Below are 6,000 nucleotides of genomic sequence, written 5' to 3' on the forward strand. Positions count from 1 at the left end.
CCCAAATAAACAAGATATAGATGGACTTGGAAATTGCTGAACATGTTTTCAAAGGCAGAAACTTGCAGTGTTGTCAGCTAGATGTGCTCTGTGGCCTCCCTGATCTTTCCATAAAAATATTAAGGAATTAATGTCACTTGCAAATTATTAAAGAGGGGAAATAGTGTATACCGTAGCAATAACATTTTAAGTATCTCTTATAAATAAAACAAAAGTTCAAATTTTAATTAAGAAAGGTTAATAGAAAACATGTGGCAAAAAAAGGAAAGCTGTCTTTTCCCATGATTTCTGTACAAGAAAGGAGATGTAAGAGTGTTGGATTTGAAGAATCTGTAGGGAGAAGATCTATGAACACGTAAACTTCATGGGCACTTCCTTTACAATATTTTCAGTCCATCCTGAACTGTCTTTACCCATTGTATTATCCTTTCTCATTTCCCTTAAAGTATGTCCATACCTTGTTTTGACTCATTTTTGCTGATTTCAGCCTCCAAATAAAGTTCTTCTACCTTTATTTTTTGTATGTGACAAAATACACCCATAGTTTTATCTCCTTGCATGGTAGGTTCTACCAGATTCATGAGTTTTTCTTTTGTGTTATTCTTCTTTATGCATTATGTTTTCTCCCCCAAACACTGTACCTGTCATGTAATTTTAGTTTTAGGGAACAGAGACTTGATCAAAGAGCCTTAGGAAAATGGGGAGGCTTTCAAAGAAGGTCCATATATGGGATCTCAAGAGTGCCTCAGCAGTCAGTCTTAGGAAGGGCAGAAATGCAGGCAGCTCTAAGGTCCAGCCATGACTCTGCTTCTGCCACAGGGATATTGCATGTTTGTGCTTCACCATTTACTCAATTTTTGCTTCCTTATCTTTTTTATCTCACTCTTATCTTTTTAGGACTTCTTCCATTGCCTATTATTCTCTAAAATAGCAGCCCCAAGACCAGCATCAACATGGCCTTCCAGTTATGGCAGCCAAGCTCATAGTCAGCTTTGCTCCAGGATTCTCAAATACTCTATATGAAAGGGGTAAGAGACAACCACTTTTCCAATCAACTGTACCATGGAAGCAGGTTATGTAGACTGCTGCCTAGTCAGAAAGGTAATGGATAGACATGGACAAGAATATACCTTTTCATTTGCTTAGCACACAGGCAAACTTCCAAATCCCTCCTAATCTATTCAGAACCCCATTATTATGCAGAGCTATAGCTCCTTGGTTCATTCCCATAAACTATCCTTTTGTGCATGCCTCTCTGCTTTCTCTCAAAAAAGTTTAGTTGTCACAGAGGCCTGGTTTCATGCTATTTCAGCAGGTTACAAATGGAAATGGGGAGAGCTATATTTTTGTCTGCTTTCAATTCATATTGTGTTCATATAAAAAAGAAAGGGTTGGGGGAAAGAGAACAGATTCTCTGTGTATGTATACATGGGAGGATGCCCCCAAGATATTTCTAAGAATATGTCTCCTCAGCCCTCCCAGGATTCGGCTCCGACCCTACAGAACCAGTGTGCTGTCTTCCCCATGTCCCTTCCCTTTGCGGGGCATGAGGATACAGACCACTATTAAGGGTGAAAGCTTCATCTGAGGAGGAAGGAAGTGCTCTCAAGTACAATCAAATGCCATTTTACTCATAATTGATAGGTGTCTACTAAAACTGAGAAAAAGTTCAGCAGCTGGTTCTAGCCCTGAAGCTGGTGAACAGCAAGATACTGAGAAACCTCAGAGTGGCCAGGAGGAGATCATACATTTAGGAAAAAACTCAACATCAGTTGGAAATAGTTAATTCCACCAAGGCTGGAACTTACAATGTCACGGAGGCAGGGGATATGTAAGGATAAGGATTTCCAGATTTATTTATTTTCTGATTGTTGACAGAGTATTTGTCCATAGTACAGATAATTGCATATTTCCTTAGAAACTTTAAAGACTATATGAAGTGAGACCACACTTTTGGATCAGCATAATGGAAATGTCCAGCAAAATACCCTTGGGACAGAATAATGAACACTGGGCTTGAAATCAGGTTAAAAAATGTGCATTTCAGAGCAAATTTCAATAGTGTACAATGTGAGATACCAGCAAAGCAGAACTGCCAACAAATTGTAATACAATCATTCAGGTTTAAAGAGATCACCTAAATGACACAGGGTGAGCAAGAGCTATGGGTAATCAGTGAGCATTTTTGGTTCAATTTGAGATGTTAACTTAATGATGACTATTGGCATGACATTGATGTGGGCATTAGGGGTTTTACAAATGGGTAAGGCATGCTGCTCTCCCTCAGAATGTCTGCATGTTGTGCATTGTAGATATTTTATCTATTGTTGTATATCTAGCCACCCCAGTCTTAGTGGGGCTTTACAAAGCAATTACCATTTGTTGGCTTCCAAGTCCACAGTTTATGCCAGGCTTACTGGGGATGCACCCTCTCTGCGGAGATTGAGTTGACTTGGGTTACTTATGCAGCTGCATTTAGCTGGAAAGTTGGCTGAGTCTGGAACATCTGAGATGGTTCACGGGTGTCTCAGGTGGAGTAGATGGTGCTATTTCTCTCTCCATGTCTATAATAACTTGCCAAGTTTTTAACATGGTAGCTCGATCCCAAGAACATAAAAGTCAAAGCTGCTGGCCTACACCTGGAAGTCTCACAACGGTACTATGACCACTTTCTATTGGTCAAGTGAAGTCATGGGGCCAGCGAATGCTTAAGGGGAGGGGGAATAGACCTCACCATTTGACAGAAGAAGTAGCCAGGCATTCAAGGATGAGAAGTGTTGGGAACCACTTTTACAAACAATCTGTCGTGGAATATAGGAGAGCTATATAACCAAGGATGCATGATACAGAAAAGAAAAGGTAAAACAAACCACAAATAGCTCATGTTTATTGAATGTCTATTTTTTTCCAGATACAAGAACTATATCTATATCTTACTAAATCCTAGGAAATAAAATGAATTCTGACAAGTAAACACAGCTTTGTAGATGAAATCATGTTTATTATGGAAATAAAAAAGTTAAATAAGTATAATTAGAGGAGAAAAGGCAAAGTGTATTCCAAGCCAACCAAATAGCAGGAAAATGGCAAATTGCAGGAGTTAAGGAAGAAGCTTGGATGACAGAGGGGTGTGCGTGTGTGTGTGTGTGTGTGTGTGTGTGTGTGTGAGTATTTAGAGAGTGAGGCATAAAGCTGAAATACGTGGCACGGATTTAGTCCTGGGAGATGTGGCTGGGAAGACCTTATGTAAGCGGATGGTAAAATGTGTTAAATGTTGAGAACATTATAGCCAGCAGGGCCAACATGATCTGTGATTTGGCCATAAGGGATAGTTCTCAGATTTTCTAATTTTCTCTGGGTTGAGACCATGCTAGCCTTTTTATCACTGTACATTACCTAGGTTTCATTCAATTTACTAAATTAAAAAAAAAAAAGTATATCCAAATTGAAGGCCATGTCTTCAAGTGTATTCATGACACATGGGTACCAGCAATTGTGTAGAAAAGACCCTGTTCTATCCTCATCAAAGCCTTTGCCCTTTATGACCCACTTATCTCTGGTAAGAGTTCTGATGATGAAGATTCAGACCCTACTGTGCTGGCATACTGCAGGCACTGAATGATTATTTGCTGAGGGACTGATAAGCTCTCTCCTTTCTGAGTCAGCATCCCCTCCCACTGCCTGTGTATCGTCTGCCAGATGAGATTACCTGAGGAGTCCATAATTGACCCTGTCATTCCCAAGGAGGAATCTTAGGGTGTCTAAATGCCTCCTGTCAGTGCTTGCCAGGGCACGAACTCCATTAGCATCACATTCAGACTGCCACCCTTCAGATTCACAATTTAGGAACATCCCTGTCATACCTTGGATGCCTTGGTGGATGGAGGCCATTTTGGAAATCATGTATCCTTTGGAGATATGAGTAATTGGCAAGCCTGGATGATAGTGTGCACTCATCAGACATTAGAATGTTGCCAGTAATCAAGCTTATCCTCATGTCAGCTGCTTTTCCCATATCATTCTTTTCCATCTTACAGCAGGATACTTTCTAGATTGCACTGAAATAAGGAAACAGCAACATGCATGAAGAAGTGAGATGAGGCATTCCGGATCCAGCAGGGACAATTTATGAACACAGTTTGGAAACAAGATATTGGAAACTTATGAGGCAAGAGTGTGTCCTAGTAGATAGAGCTTTACACTAGACTTGAGTATCTTTTTTCTTTTACTTTTCCTACCTAGATGGCTAACCTCATGAGCAATTTTGAAAATGTTGTTTTTAGTCCATGGCTACTGGCCTTCTCTGAAGGGTTCTCAGATCATCCTCTCACAGATCAAATGTACTAATGTTAGGCTCTAGTCTGTTAATTTGATTTTGTGGCATATAAGCCTCCAGCTTAAATGAATTTATTTTAAAGGAATCAGCCATGTTTTTAAAATGGAAATATGTAACAATACTTGGGAAAATTGGAGAACATTATCTTGGTGTGAAACCACAGTGCTGCTTTTCTTGCTTAGTATTTTTATAAAGCTCTGTGTAGGTTTGGAGAAGAGGAGTAGAGAAGGGAATAGAAAATCTGAAAGGTGAAGTTTATTAGTGGTTAGACTTCATCTCCCTGCATGAATATTCATGTGTTCATTTCAGAAGTTTGTATTGAATTTCTAAGAAGCTTAAATTTAACTACTGTATTAAATAGGATGCCATCAGCTACAAGTTATAGAAAAATCTAACTCATGTGTTAAACAGTAGGAAATACATTATCTCATATCACAGTGTCTTGAACAGGCAGTTTGAGGGTTGGTTAATTCTGTGGCTCAGTGAAATCAGTTATCCATGCCAACTTGTCTGTGATTCCCTTGACTTTCACCTCATGCCCTCAAGGTAGCTGCCAGAGCCCCAAGCACCACATTATCACACCATAACATCCAAAGGCAGGATGTAGCACGTCTCTGCCTTGTATCCCGAGATGTCTCTCTGATAGAATTCCCAGGCAACTCATTTGTCAGTGTTTTATCTGCTGCCCAGTCACAAGCAAAATAAATGGCATTACTGCAATTAGCTTACAGTAATCAACATTTACCCAGCTAGCACTGAGGAGAGGCTTATGAAACTTATATGTACCCAGTTCCTGAAGACCATTAGCGTAGCGATAGCAAGAAAGAGAAGGGAATGGCCATTGCACAGACCACACACAAGAGTACCCACTATAGATATTGTCCCTTCTGCAGCGATGGTTGGGTAGCAGTTAAATTTTCCTGCAACAAACCACTTCAAGATGTAGTGGCTTAAACAACACCATTTATTTTACTCCTAATTCTGTGAATCAGCCATTTTGAGTGAGGCTCAGATACATAGTTTTTCTGCTGGTCTCAACTGTTCTCACAAATGCATCTGTAGGAAGCTGCTGGTTAAGCTAGGAGCTGTTTGGTCTAGGAGAGGTACTATTCTAGGGGAGGTTCTTAGCTGTAACAGCTTTGCTGTATTCCATATGTTCTTTTATCTTCCAGAAGGCTAGCCTGGACTTGTTCACATGGTGGTGGAAATGTTTCCCAGAGTCACAAAAAGGCAATCTCCAATGTACAAGTGCTTTTCTGAGTCTCTGTTTGCATCATGTTTACTAATCTCTCATTGTCCAAAGAAAGTCATAAAGCCAGTTCTGATTGAAGGGGTGGAAAATTTGTCTCCGCTTCTTGATGAAAAGATATACAGTGTCACATTGCAAAGGTGTGGATGCAGAACACGAAGAACGTAGGGCCATTTTTACCATCTGCCACACTGGTTATCTAGAAGTTGCTATGCTGAACTGCTTTCCAAATTTTTTTAAATAACATAAACGAAGGCAAAAATCAGAAGAATAATAACAGTTACACATTCGTTGTTTTTTATATACCATATATTATTCTAAATGTCTCACACATTAAATTAATGATTACGCTCTTATAAAACTTGAAGTCCATAGTGGAAAGTAAACGATATAGTGGAAAGAATATGGGTTTTCG

Source organism: Ursus americanus, chromosome 14, assembly GCF_024610735.1.
Source record: "Ursus americanus isolate L20-20 chromosome 14, mUrsAme1.1.p, whole genome shotgun sequence".
Lineage (NCBI taxonomy): Eukaryota > Metazoa > Chordata > Mammalia > Carnivora > Ursidae > Ursus > Ursus americanus.